Source organism: Podarcis muralis, chromosome 9, assembly GCF_964188315.1.
Source record: "Podarcis muralis chromosome 9, rPodMur119.hap1.1, whole genome shotgun sequence".
In the NCBI taxonomy this organism is placed as follows: Eukaryota; Metazoa; Chordata; class Lepidosauria; order Squamata; family Lacertidae; genus Podarcis; species Podarcis muralis.
Window position 1 is genome coordinate 42,343,982 of NC_135663.1, and position 15,261 is coordinate 42,359,242.

The 15,261-nt window shown below is 40.3% G+C and overlaps 1 long non-coding RNA gene across 4 annotated transcripts in view; it reads left to right on the forward strand.

Annotated features, from left to right (window-relative positions):
* Window positions 1-15,261, forward strand: part of LOC114604365 (uncharacterized) — a 117,893-nt gene that overhangs the window by 55,109 nt on the left and 47,523 nt on the right. For 2 of the 4 annotated variants that reach the window (XR_003708291.2, XR_003708292.2), the window contains exons 1-2: window positions 9,939-10,309; window positions 10,458-10,568. This is a non-coding gene — a long non-coding RNA (uncharacterized LOC114604365). Of the gene's footprint in view, window positions 1-9,933; window positions 10,310-10,457; window positions 10,569-15,261 lie in introns of those variants that run through there. The other 2 variants (XR_003708290.2, XR_013394203.1) reach the window with 2 other exon arrangements.

Genomic DNA, 15,261 nt, shown 5'->3' on the forward strand with positions numbered 1-15,261 from the left:
ATGGATATGGTTGTGGGAGGCTTCTCTGGAAAGCCACTCTGTCTAGGTCATCTCACAAAACCATTGTGAAGCAAAATTGCCACCCTGAGCTCCTAGAAATGTCTGTCATCTTGGGCATAGCAGTATGCTGCTACCTCAATTTCCCTGTCTGTTTAATGGGGATAATTAAAGAGGGCAGAAGAGGATAGCATTCATTGTATAGCCAAGCATTTTTTTGTTGTCAGCCCACAGAACATAGCTGCCAGTAGGTCTTCCAGAAGCAGCTCTTAGAGAGCTGAACATGATGAATGCCAGAAAGCAGGAAATGTAGGATTTTGCAAAACTAGGTAGAGGGAAAGGATGGCAGTGGCAAAATTGGCTTGAATATCAGGGGCCACACAAGAGACTCACAAGGCTTTGTTTTGGTTTTATTGCAATATTATTATTTTAATTCACCCTTGAGTGGCTTCACCCACAAGCTGCTGAAGGGTGGGCTAAGAATCGACTGATAAATAAATAAAGATGGCAGATGGTCTCCTGATAGCTAAAAGTCTTTCCCCCCTCTCTTTAAAAATTAGATGCCCATTATACTTTGGATAAAGTGACACCCTTCCAGCAGAACAGTAGGGCACAGAGAAGGCAAAAGTATACTTTGCAGTTTTGAAAAGCCATAGAGTTGAGAGTTTCTAATTGAAGCTGAGCTGCAGCTGTGGGGGCAGATGGGGAGCCATGCTAGTTTCTCTCTGGGGATCTGATGCAGCATCGGTGAATTTACTGGCGGTGTGCATTTGCTTCTCCTCTGCTTGCATATCTGCAAATAAAGCAAATATTACAAAAGCACCATACAGTGTGTAGCGGTGCACCTGATCATTTTTACGAACCAGGGAGGTTTGGTCGGCGCCTTCATTATATACACCTTTAGGTGCCAAGGGAAAATGTTCCCTTTTAAATGTATTTGTGGGAAGGGAGGGGTGGAGAAGTTATTGGGTTTCTTCTTGTTGTTGCTGCTTTATTATGCATTTTGTGTTTTTAATCTTGTATTTTATGTTGTGAACCGCCCTGAGATCGACTGATGAAGGGCAGTATACAAATTTAATAAATAAAATAAAATAAAATAAAAATCCAGTAGGAAGATTGTACTAGATGGTAAGGCCACTGTCTGCCTTACTAAATAAGGATAGATTATGATAGGAATAGAAAAATTGGCCATTTCCTATTCCTGCCAAGAGAGCTGCAGTTGATAGTCAACTGATCATTGACTATGCTGGTTGCAGCTGATGAAGTTGGAGTACAACATTTTGAGGTTCACAGGTTAGCTGCTCACCCTGTTTTAATATCTCATGAGCAGTGATTTCAGACTGTGTTAACATTTGGGTAAAGCTTTCACTTCTAATTCGTGGGTAGAAGTTACACTGCTTTCATCTGCTCTCCTGTCATAAACCTGCGACTCAACATGGATATGTTCCAGTTCCTTGCCTCTGACATGAATCATGTATTGCCTGAACTTTAGGGCAGATTTGTCCCATTTACAGTTTTGGATCTCTCTGCTTTAAAAAAACAACATTTTTTAAATTAAGGGATCTCTGTACTTTTATGTAGTGAAGATATTGTACTTTCCCTAGGGTTGCCATATTTCAAAAAGTAAAAACCAGGACACCCCAATAGTTGTTTGGCTTTTTAAAGGAAATCCCCGAAATTGTTGAGCTTCAAAAACACCAAAAAAAACCATGATTTTTTGATTGATTTGCCTAAGATCCAGGACAAGGGCCATATTCCGGGAATTCACCCCAGACGTCAGTTCTGCTTTTGAAATCCTGGTAATATCCGGGAAAATCCAGACGTATGGCAGCCTTAACTTTCCCTTAAAAAGAAGTGTGATTAAGGTTTATGATGTTTTTGTTAAAAAAGGAAAGGGACAAAAGGAGTCAGTTAAGGTCGTCCTGCTGAGATCTGAGAAGATGTCATTGAATTGCTGGCATACTGGTGAGCAGCAGATAAAGCGTGTGAAATATCTCCTAAGCATCTGGTTGTTTTATTTGGGGTCTTATACAGCTGGCATTCTTGTTTGCAAACAGCAAAATCTACAGATTTAGAAGTATGTTGAGCTTTGGAGACAATGGCTGTATACACACCTTGCATTAAAAGCACATGACTCCCTACAAAACAACCACCACCACCTCCTAGGAATTATACCTCTGTGAAGGGTAAACTAAAATTCTCAGGATTCTTTGGAAGGGAGGTGGGAGTCTTGTGCTTTAAATGTGCTTTAACATTGTTGCAAACTGGTTCTGTCTGGCTTGAAATTTCCAACAGTTCACCCACCAATTGCATATGGGGCTGAGCTATGGGAGTCTTTGTCATTTCTGAAGTTAATACTCAGTGTCCTCCAGATATGCTTGCTGTGCTTTTAAGATCAGAAATGGGAGAACTCCCAGTGTCTATGACGTCTTCACTTACTGCTTGGGTTACAGTCTGTGGATGATGGGAAATTTTCCTGGGGGAGACAGCAACCAATCTAATGGAGTAAAGTGAGTTTTCTGAGGTTCATTTTACAGGGTTAATTTAACCACTGCCAAGTCCGAAATTGAGAACAAGCTTCACGATTTGGAAGCCCAAAACAATTTGGCAGCATTAGCTGACTCCAAGTTCTCTGTGGTTTCATACCGTAAAATCACAGTACGCTTGCAAAGAGTACCTGTCAGATTTGAGTGCTCATTCTCAGAGAAGAGCTTTTTCTGCTTTATGATATCAGACAGTTCACACAGCCGTCTTGAAAGGGCAGAGTAAGGCAGTACACTATGAATCAAGACACTGCATTTGTGGAAATGGAGATGTACAAAATCTCTTTTTCTATATTTCCAAATAAAACAAAATATCTTGCATCTGTTTGTTCATTTGAGCTCTATCTCGCCTTTTAATCCAGAATTGGCTCCAAGGTGGCTTACAAAAAACAATACAATACAAATGCATATATTGTTTTAAGGCACTCTTTTGTTGGTTAGAATTGATCATTATTCAATGCAAAGTAGTTTCTCTGTTAGCTGCTATGCTCTTGGTGTTGGTTTTGGATGCTCAGGTGAAATCATTGACTAATAATGCTTCTTGCCAGTTTTAAGTTGTGGAAAAGCTACAATGATAAGGTTCTTAGCTTTATTCAGGTACATCTAGTTTTTTGTGTTTTTTTTAAAATATTTTTTATTGAGTTTCTTTTCTTAAGGTCATAGACACAAAATTGGGGTAAGAAAATACAAGAAACAAATACAAAACCGAAATAATAAAAAGATCATTACAATCCAATTTTAAATAGTTTTTTCAATATTCCAAATGGACTTCCCCACATCCTCCCGACTCTGCGTTCTTTGTAATAAAAGTTTCAGCAATTTGTTACCTTGTTTCTTAACTTACTGTATCTTTCAGTTATTATGTTTCTAAATTCACAATATTATATCCCAACTTTGTACATTTAAAATTAACATAATAAAATTGTTTCATATTACTACCTCTTTTTTCTTGTCTTAATTTTCAGTTTACCTAATCAAGTTGCTAAAGCAAAAAAAAATTTCCTAATCGTGCGTATTTCTTAACATTCATACAACTTATAGTGTTTTTGCAAATAGTCCTTAAATTTTTTCCAGTCCTCTTCCATTGTTTCCTCGCCCAAATCTCGGATTCTGCCAGTCATTTCAGCCAATTCCATGTAGTCCATCAACTGCGTCTGCCACTCCTCCAGCGTGGGTAGATCTTGAGTCTTCCAGTGCTTTGCAAGAAGAATTCTTGCTGCTGTAGTAGCGTACATAAACAAAGTTCTGTCCTTCTTTAACACCTTCTGGTCCACCATGCCCAGTAGGAAGGCCTCTGGTTTCTTGGGAAAGGTATACCTAAATACCCTTTTTGACTCGTTATAAATCATTTCCCAGAAGGCCTTCACTTTTGGGCAGGTCCACCAAAGATGGAAGAATGTCCCTTCTGCCTCCTTACATTTCCAGCATTTATTATCAGACAAGTGGTATATCTTAGCTAACTTGACTGGGGTCATGTACCACCGGTATATCATTTTCATAATGTTTTCTTTCAAGGCATTACATGCCGTAAACTTCATAACCTTTCCATAACCTTTCCCAGTCTTCAAACATAATGTTGTGTCCAATATCCTGTGCCCATTTTATCATGGCAGATTTGACTGTCTCATCCTGTGTATTCCATTTAAGCAGCAAGTTATACATTTTCGAAAGTGTCTTAGTTTTTGGTTCTAACAATTCCGTCTCTAATTTCGATTTTTCCACCTGGAAACCAACTTTTTTGTCCATTTTAAAAACCTCTTGAATTTGAGCATAATGTAACCAATCCCGCACCTTATTTTTTAGTTTGTCTTGGCTCTGCAACCTCCATTTGTCTCCAATTTTTTCAATTATTTCCCAATATTTTGGCCAGTAGGCCTCCATGTTGGGTCTTTTCCTAGCCTTGGCCTCCATCGGTGAAAGCCATCTCGGGGTCTTGCCCTCCAATAAGTCTTTATATTTCGACCAAACCGCAAAGATTGCTCTTCTGACAATATGGTTTTTAAATAGTTTATGAACTTTGACCTTGTCGTACCACAGGTAAGCATGCCAACCAAAAGCATTGTCAAACCCTTCCAGATCCAGGACATCAGTGTTCTCCAACAGAAACCAATCCTTCAGCCAGCAAAAGGCTGCAGATTCATAATACAACCTCAGGTCCGGCAGGGCAAACCCCCCTCTTTCTTTCGAATCAGTTAATATTTTAAACTTTATTCGGGGCTTTTTGCCCTGCCAGACAAATTTAGATATATCCTTCTGCCACTTTCCAAAACATTCCACTCTGTCCACGATCTGTAGGGTTTGAAACAAAAATAACATTTTCGGCAATACATTCATCTTTATAGCTGCAATTCTGCCCAACAAGGAAAGTTTCAACTTTGACCAAATTTCCAAATCCTTCTTAATTTCCGACCAACATTTTTCATAATTGTCTTTAAATAAATTCAAATTTTTTACGGTCAAATGAACCCCTAGATATTTCCCTTTTTTAACAACACTTAGTTCTGTTTCTTTCTGAAACCCCTCTGTTTCTGTAAGTGTCAAGTTTTTGGCCAAAACCTTGGTCTTTTGCTTGTTCAGCTTAAATCCCGCCACCCGACCAAATTCATGAATCAGTTCTAAAACTCTTTTTGTACTAGATACTGGCTCCTGTAGTGTTAAAACTAAATCATCTGCAAAAGCTTTCAATTTATATTGTTTCACTCCGACCTCTATTCCTTGTACCAACCGGTCCTCCCTGATCATGTTCAACAGGACTGAGATAAATAAAAGAGGAGATAGCGGGCACCCCTGTCGTGTCCCTTTTTCAATTTTAAACTCCTCTGTCACCACATTGTTCACTATCAATTTAGCTTTTTGCTCTGTGTAGATTGCTTGTATTCCATTTTCAAACCCCCGTCCCACTCCCATCCCTTCCAAATTTTTCTTCATAAACATCCAAGAAATATTATCAAAGGCTTTCTCTGCATCAATAAAAATTAACACCGCTCTCTTATTAATATTTGTTTGTAAAAGTTCCAAAATATCAATAATGTTCCTGGTGTTATCAAACAAATGTCTACCTGGGAGAAAGCCAGCCTGGTCCTTGTGAATTACTTCATTCAAAACTTTTTTAAGTCTACTTGCCAAAATGTCTGCAAAGATTTTGTAATCCACATTTAGGAGTGAGATGGGACGGCAGTTCTTAAGTTGAGTCTTTTCAGTTTCCACTTTAGGAATCAATGTGATGAAGGCTTCTTTCCACGACTCCGGTGCCTTCTTCCCCTCCATAATCTGGTTACATACCTCCATCAAAGGTTGTATCAAATAGTCCTTCAAAGTCTTATAATATTTGGAGGTAAGTCCATCCGGGCCTGGAGATTTGCCTAGCTGCATATTCTGAATGGCACCTTCAATTTCCTGTTGCGTTATTTTACAGCTCAGGGTTGTTCTCTTTTCCTGAGTTACTTTTGGTAATCCGTTGATTTTTAGAAATTGGTCTATCTCGAACTCTTTCTGTGGCCCCTGTGTGTAAAGTTCTTTGAAATATCTCTAGTTTTGAATGGGCAGTGTGTGTTTTTCTATGGGGACCATTCATTTATACAATCCCCTCAGTGTTATGTTCCCATATTAGTTCTAGTATGTGATCTATCATTGGTGCAGCCTGGCTCTAGAATCATAGAACTGTAGTGTTGGAAGGAATGTAGGAATCTAAGGAGGAGTAAGGGCCATGTGCGATATTATAGTTCAGTACAGAGTAAAATAGTCCATCACTCTGGTAGTTGAGCACATGACAGGCTCTGTACTCACCTGGATGCAATCTTCACTCACTACAAGCAACCAGATGAGTAGCTAATGGCATGTCTACTCTGAAAAGTTGTGGAGAGGTGCTTCCAATGATCTTCACTCATGTTGCAGCAAGCCTAGCACTTAAGATGCTTAACATTTTCAACAATGAGAGTCAGTCATAACCAAGTGCAGGCTCTGAGTCATTAATATAATTGTCATGTTTCAAAATGTAATTCTGCTTTGGGATCAATCTTCCCTTTATGCAACGGGGAGTAGTGAGGTTGGAAATGTGCTTTTACAGAGCTGAGAATCTTTCTATGAGCCCATGTCTTGAGTGTCGTGTTTTAATGAGCAACACAATGAAAATTGGGAAGATGAAAAAAGTACTTCAGTGGAGCAATTGCCCACTGTTGCATGTTCAACAAATAATTCTGCTATGATAGTACCTGTGAGGATTACATGGAACTATAAACATGTGGATTAGAAACTGATTAATAGCTGATTCAGTTCAAGTTTGTGCTCTTGAAAGATATGTGCAAATATTTAACAAGAAAAGAGAATGAAAAGTTCCTTATCTGTATAATAATCAGCAGGAGAATAGCAGCACAACTTATCCTTCCGCAGCAGAAGGCTTTGAAAACAATGCGACCACTTGAATCGCTCTCTCCATCTATGTACTTTAGAGGTCACTGCTACACTTCAGGTGTTTCAAAGGTGTTGAATTTAAAATGAAAAATGAGGTCTGCTGATATTAAGTGCTGGAGCTAATGATGTGAGGCTAATGAATTGTGACCTGTGTTATTACAGTGAAATATTTACAACCATTGGAAATCTCAATTAGATTACTGGCTTTCTGCTTGATGGATTACAGGGGGGGGAATGGTGCCTTGGGAGGACTTTAAGAAATCTTAAAAACTTGTTGGAAAGCTGCCCAAGAGACTCTGAGAAGTAGTTGTAAGAAAAGTATGCAGTGCCTGCCCTTTGGGTATGGTTCTTCAGGGAGCCTAGATGGGCCTGCTGTTCTGCTCAGGTCAAGATTTCGGAGCAGCAGCAGATTTGCAAGGTACAATTTCCACCATTTAAATGGAAAAGCAGACAGAACTAAAGGCAGGAGTGTCATGTGTGTTTAAGCATGCAGTAGCAGCTACCCCTGTGGTGAATGCAAACTTTTCTTGCTATGCATCTTTGACTGACTAGATAGGAACCTGCAAAGGTTTTTTTCCCCATTTGAATTTTCTGCAAATCAACGCCAAAAAAAATATTTATGCCCTGATGCCACAAAAACCTATAGGGTGGAAAACACAAAATGCTTTGATACGCTTAGACAAATCTTCTGCCAGGACTCAGTCCAACCCTGTGGGAGCCACAGACAATAAATGAGCCTTCCATCCACTTCATGCCTCTTTCCACTTGTGAGTTATGGGTTGTTGTTGTATGGCTATGCATGAAATGTGCATACAGCCCCTGCAGCCCAGGAGTTAGGCATCAGCTGTGGCTGACACCCCAGGAGGTCTCCCACTGCTGACCTCCAGAGCCCCCAGTTCCAATCTTCATCCTTCTTTCAGTTTATCTACTTCATTTATGAATCACTTCCCATGAAACATCCCAAAGCAAATTACAATAAAAAGTCAACAATGAAAATACATGTAAAAACAATTTCAAATCCAATGCAGATATAGCCTGGGAGGAAAATGGCCACTTAGGCTCCATTTTGGTTGCCTCTTCGCCTTTTCTAGTGGTCTAGCTGACCATTTAGAAATTTGATTGGAGGCTAATTCCACCTCCTTAATGACTTTGCAATTATGTAACAAATGAGCTTGGCAGTTCTTTACACTTAGGCTTCGTTTAAAAACAGTTAACTTGAGGATAGATGTTTAGAAACAAAGCAACAGTAGCTGTCTCTTCAGGGTTCATTGCAGGGGGAGCTGAATCACAGACCCCTCTAGGTGGCACTGTTGAAATACATCAAAATATAAGGGGCTCATCTTAGTATTATGGGTAGGGAGTGAGAGGAGAAACAGTCCTTGTCCAGAGAAAGTGGTCATTTAATTAATTCAGCTCCCCTCCATTAAGCACAGAAGTGTTCAACTACCACTCCTCTGCCAAATTGCTCCAACCTCTGTTATAATCCCCATCCCAAAGTTCTAAATTACTTGCGGTTCAATGATGCATCACACATTCCCAAACTATGTGCCTTTTCACCTAAGGAAATCCATTATACTCCATATACAGCAGAGTTGAGAGATATAATTGGTCTCTGGTGCTTCAGGAATACTTGAGCTGTGCTTTTAACCCCATATTTTCCTTCAGAACATATCCAAGCATTCTGGTACTACAAAAGAAGATAAGGGTTTGCCACATAACCCTCATTCTACACTTATCAGAAATTGATCTTTTAGTGTGGCACCTAAACTTTGGAATTCCTTGCCTATTGACATCAGGCTGGTGTCTGTACTTTTTTTGGCACCTGCTTAAAACATTAGGCAAACCTATCCCGATACAGTGGTACCTTGGGTTACAAACTTAATTCATTCCGGAGGTCCGTTCTTAACCTGAAACTGTTCTTAACCTGAGGTACCACTTTAATTAATGGCCTCCCGCTGCCACCGCACGATTTCTGTTCTCATCCTGAAGCAAAGTTCTTAACCCGAGGTACTATTTCTGGGTTAGCGGAGTCTGTAACCTGAAGCGTCTGTAACCTGAGGTACCACTGTACACAGATGTGGTGTTCCATTCCCTTTTAGTGTTAATGTTAATTATTTTTAAATGCTTTTAATTTTTTTAAACTGGTTATAAAAATAATTTTCATGTTTCCGCAAACTGCTTAGAGGTTTTCCTGCAATCAAATGATGCTTAAATTTTGTTAAATGAAAACTGGGCTTTGAGTGAAGAATGGATAGCAAAATTTTTGAAGAATAGATAAGGATGGGTTTTGAATTTCAAAAATGGGGAAGAGGCTTTGTTTTGACTTAGTATAGCAACACAAAGCACTCAGAATTGGCTTCACAGCTTATTTTATTAGAAGAAGCTCTTCATTTGTGCCTGAGAAGATAGAATATTGATGTCAAGAGGCACTGGGCTGTTCAGCGGTGGGGAAACCAATTCCTTTATTTGGATGACCTTTGGCCGCTTGCATTTGCAAAATATATTTTCATCATGCCAAAAGTGCATGACAGCAGAAAACTGCAGGTAGCTTGGATTCTCCCCTCCCCCTTTACTTGAGGTCTGTGTTTCTTTCATACTCTGACCTTGAGTGGAATGTATTGGGAATACTGCAGATTGCCCTTTTAAATTTGGGGTACACAACATGAGATGTTGCAAAGGTAAGACAGAGTAATCAACAGTCAAACAAGCCTTTTTGATAGTGTCTGTTTTTATGACCTTGTGACTGTAAAACAAGAAAGCTAGATGAATATATTGACTGCTAACAAGCTCCAGAGAGGAACCTGTGTGCTATATTTGCAGTTTAAGGGGGAGTGAAAGTATGCACACAGACAGTTCATTTTTCCAAGGGATCTGGGTAAAAGTTGAATATTGTAGAAGTCATCTGCACTTTGAGCAGTGCCATAGCTGGGGAGGGGGTGCTACTGGGTTTTTGGTTTTTTTTGCCCTGGGGTGAAGCCTCCAGAGGCGCACCATTGAGGCTCCAATCCTGTGTGTGTGTGTGTGTGTGTGTGTGTGTGTGCGCGCGCGCGCCAAAGTGGGTCTTTGACCCAGGTGAAATAAAGACTAGTTTTGCCCCTGCTTTGAGCACTGAGTTGAAACAGGAGTGTCACTTTTCCAACCTCCTCCTTCAGTCTTATGTATTTTCCAAGGAAAAGAAAAGTAACCACTCTCACCACCTTCAAGACGACAGTGAGTGGTGAAGGGTGGGGTGGCAATCGAAGATATTATGGGTGCCAGGAGAAGATATCCAGGCTGCCTTTGCAGTCACAGGCACCATGGTGGCAACCCCCGTTTTGGAGTATGCTCCCCGCAGAACAGCTTTAGGGTGAAAACTCTAGGTAACTTTGTTCATATGATTTTTTAAAATTGTAAGCGTCATTGTGCTTCCTTATAATTTTCCCCTTTTCCCTATTTAGAGCCATATAGTTATTTTATTATACATTGTTTTCTAAAGATACTAGTAATTTAAAAGTCCCTTCTTTCCAGGATACAGAAATAACTGGTGCTGCAGCAATTAAGAGAGGCTGTTCAAGAGGCAATTAACAGTCTATATGTCACTAATCTCCCAGATGCTGTCAACAGGAAACAATATAATGGGTAAGACCTTCAAACAGGAAATGTTTAATTAAGATTAGAAAACACCTATGCCCTCCCCCCCCCCAACTTCCACCACAAGAGCATCTGAAGGATCATCTTGTCCTAAGGAGAAGAAGCAGTAACAACTTGTTCTAAACAGATGTTGGTTTCCCCCATTCTATTGCAACTTTTTAATTTTTTTAAATGGATGCTTATTGTTGTAATAATCCTATGTAAACTTCTCTGTGAGGTCCTCCTGGAAAGCAGAATATAAACACTCTAGATAACAGATAAATAGAATAGATAATATAATAGACAGATATGCCGAACAGGACTTACTTGTGAGTAAACATTCCAGAAGCATCTTGCTCTCAGGATGGTATAGTTGGATAATATAATGCTATTCCAAGTGCCACGTGGAATCTCCTATTTGAATTCCGCTTTCAGCTCTGGAAGAGCACCGGCTCAGCAGATGTAAAGACCTCTAGCAGTGAAGCAAGCTGGCTGAACAGTGTGTGGCAATCTGTGTGAGCGACTTCACTTCCACAAGCACAACTCAACGTGGGTTGATCTGCAGTATCCAGTGCTGTTTTTCTAGAAAAAGAGGTGCCAGAACTCACCATGAACCTTGTTCTCTTATAATGGCAATGGTGCCCACCTGAGGCGTGTTGGAACTGAGTTCTGATGAGATCTGCTGAGAAAAAGGTCCGGCAGTATCCCACCAAACAAGGCTGACTCCCCTCTCTGAACCTCTAGCATGAAAGAAGAAAGAATAACGAAAGCAGCTTTCTGAACAATAGTTTCTCTTCTCGTAGTTTGACCTCCTCTTCTGGAACTTTCAGAGGGTTGTAGCTCAGTGCCAGAGCACATGGCCAGCAGCATTTGCTGCTTTTTTAACCTGAGAGGGCCCGGCCTGGCACATGACCTCTTCATTAGAAGAGCTAGGCTCAAGCCATAACTGGTCCAAGATTATCTAGGAAACTTAGTTGTGTGATAAGGGTTGTGCATGCTAAACCACAACACTACTCCGCCAGCTCACTATTCTATGACTTACAGTTGACCCTAAGAAATGCTAAACTGATGATAAATTTAATGAGGACTTTCTTTTTAAAAAAGGGAACTGATGTGGAAATGTGAAGTTTAAGATTAGAAAAAAGAGAAAGAAACTGAGAGAAACAATACTGACAGATTTGCCCGTCCCTATTCGGTGTAGAACACTAGAAATAGAGGAAAGTATATTTAAATGGAAAATTCAGGTTTCCAGTAGTGAGGTGGGGACAATAGTGGAGGGCCAGCTGTTGGTACCAACCCCTATTGTGAGCTGCTCAGAAGATTCTGGCTGGCAGCCCTTGATAGCCGCAGAGGTGCTTAGAAGTCCAACAAGAGCAGTAATATCAGCTCTTCTGATTACAGCCTTGTGAATCCCAGGACTTTTCAAATGACAAAGGCTCTCTGGGGTGTCCTTTTAAACTAAGAGAGCATCTGTGTGTTGTATTTGAATGCAGTGTTTAAACAGAAGCAGCATGTAGATTCCAGTTATGTTCACCATTTATAACACATCAAGGTTTTAGAAGAGGCACCACAAAGCCGAGATGAATTGTTCCTGAGGCTGCAACTAGATATGGTGTGGGAGACTGGTAATTAGAATCTCCTGTGGATTTTCTGCTTGCCTGGTTGTTGTTGTTTTAAAAAGGATTAATAGTAGCCAAGAAGGACCAGAATCAGATTGGGAGTGTGGCACTTGGAAGCCTGTGAAGTTTCACCTTTGCTCGCTGTGTACCCTTTCCCCATTCAAAATGGCTTCCCAAAGCTGCTATTTTCCCCCTGCAGGAAGCAGAACCAATTTTAATCAGGAAAATAGGAAGACAAAAAGTTATCTCTGCGCCACTTCAGAAGCATGGTTCAATCGGATTCAGGGTCCACTGCAGTGGTGCCTATTAATCTTTCTTTTTAAAAAGCTGTGGGATAACTTAATCATGCATCTCCCATGTCATGACTAGTTTGGCAGTGATAGGAGAAATATGGGAGAGCATCTTTATGTGTTTTGCATGAGATCTGATAGCTGAGAGTACTAGTGGAAATAGAGAGTTGAGATAACAGTTGCAGTGGGTCGTTGGGCGGAATGTCTCAGAAGGATACCATCAGTTAACAGAAGGTTCATTTATATAACAAAGGGAAGAAAAGTTGGAAAGAACAGCAAAGGTTGCAGGATTTTGATAATGATAAATCTAAATGTGTTTTCTGATCTTCTCCTGGCCTCTGCACCTTTTGGTACTGACCTAGAAGGCAGCATTCTGCGTGGGTTAAAAGGTTATTTGTGTGAATAAGGAAGATGGGTTTGTAGCTAAGAAGAGGAAATCCCAGCTGATAAGAGGATTCAAATTTTCAGGGGAGTATAACATGTTTTTCAGGTGAAAGTTCAACAGATAAATGAAACATGATAATTGAGTCTGACTCCGTTTGTGAGGATTGCTTAGAAAGTAGGCTATTAGACATTGTGAAATGTTTTTAATGGCAGCTATTTTACAGAGCAGCCCTAAGTGCAGCAACCTGGCATAAATTACACCAGACCCAGAGTCTGTCCAGGAAGGTTTGGGATTGGGCAGCTGCCCAGTGGAATGGAAATGAGCCAATGAAAGCCAACTTAGCATCACCATAGGAATTGTGCCCACCTGTGAACATGCAGGGGAGAGTCCCCCACTGCCCTTCTCAGGTGCGTGTGGACTGCAAGTGTACACAGAGACAGCACATGGGAAGTGGCTCAAAAATGGCAGCCCAGGAATGCAAGCAAACAGAACAGAGCACACACAGCATCCCTAGGAACTCTCAGTATATCAGCTGATACACACATGTACCTGAGTCTAAACACCCCAGAACAAGCCCTCAAGGGTGTTATCACTTGTGCCTTTCTGCATTTCCTTTCCTTTTGACCTCACTGTTACAATTCTCCAGCATCATTTATATATGTGTATGCAATTAGGAATGGGGAAGAAAAATTCATTTCACATTTAAAGGTGAACCTACCCAATTCACACTTTCTGAATCAATATGTAAACTGAAACACAGCAATATTTTGAAAGTCACACTTACTTGAATTTTGCACTGCTGTTCTCCAGCCAAGTAATGTGTACAAAAAATGCATATGCAAACATAAACTGTGCATAAAACTGTACATTATTAAAAATAACATGCAAAAATGTATATTGGGATGAATTACATAAAAATGTGTATATTATAAGAAATTCACACTCAAATGCTGATTAATTTTCATGAGGACTTTTTTAAAAAAGCAAAGTATTGTGGAGAATGGAATTTAATATTGGAAAAATGAGAAACTGAGATTTGCACATCCCTGCCTTCAATTCAGGATAACACTCCATGCATCTGAAGAAGTGGATTGTAGTAAGTTTTAAAGTGTGAATGTATTTCCACAAAACAGGAACGAAAGAAAGCCTGTATAATTTGGTTACATGATTTCACACTGTTTCAGAAATGGGCTCTTTCAGACCCTGCCTTCTAGGCATGGGTTCATTTTAGAATGTTAGAAATTAACAGAGAGAGAGAGAGAGAGAGAGAGTTGCATGTTGCATTTCACTCACCCTGTACAATTCATTGCTAGTCTCCATCATAGTTACTTAGCAGAATTTTCATAGGTCCCTAGGGTGTGTTTTCAAAGATGATTGTTTCTGTCAAATTGTTCCTATCTCTTAAATACAAAACTTTTCTGATCCTTACTCTCTTGTCATGTCTCATATGTCATCTGTATTTCTGCCATGATTGGCCTGGATGCCTGGAATACAGCCTTTAACAGATACCTCTCCTGGATATTGTGACTGGATGCTTCAACCTCTGGCTTTCCTCTGTTCCTGTCCCAGTCCTATGACTTCCTCAGCTGTTTCTGGTCCCAGTCTGTCCTAACCTTATCTGTCTTTTTGCCCTGAAATTATAGGGTGCTGCCTTGGATACTGATCTCTGGCTTGGTTATCTGAATTCTGCAATTGTTTAGGTCCATAATACCTGGCTACCCTGTTTAAGCTGATCTAGATAATTTAGGGCACCTCCGGACTGTCAGTATTATCTGGGCATGATCCAAGAACACACTTGGACATTTCGCTTTGAGCAATTAAAAGAGCTCTGTCAGCAAAGCACAACGATCCCCATTATAAAAATGAACTGTTTGCAATTAGGACAATGACAGGGACATGAATTCAGAAGTGTGGAACCAGCGAATGATTAAAGGGAAGACGTATAAACACTCTGCTAGCAAATGGGGATGGATGCTTATTGTTGTATAACTGTCCTGCAAACAAATCAGAAAAAATGCTCAACAGAGGGTAGATATAATCTAACCTCCATAGCCTTCGATTCTTTGCAGATGAAATTAGGGGCACCCATTGCAACAGCTGCCGGGGAGCAGGAGTCAGCTTTCTCCCACAAGCCCTGCTTGTGGGGTTTCTGCAGATGTGCTTTCTGGTCAGATCTAACAGGGTTGTTATGTTCTCCCCACTCTAAAAGTTGTTCTCTCCCTGCTAGGTTACAGTGTAATCCTAACCATATCAACTCAGAAGTAAGTACCTGTGAATTCAATAGGGCATATTCCCAGGTTAAGTGGGGCTACGACTGGAGCCTTAGTTTTTCTGAGATCCTTGTCTTGCTCTGGCCATTCATAGATGTTACCTTGTCCATCCCTCCCATGCTTCTTACCACTTCATGG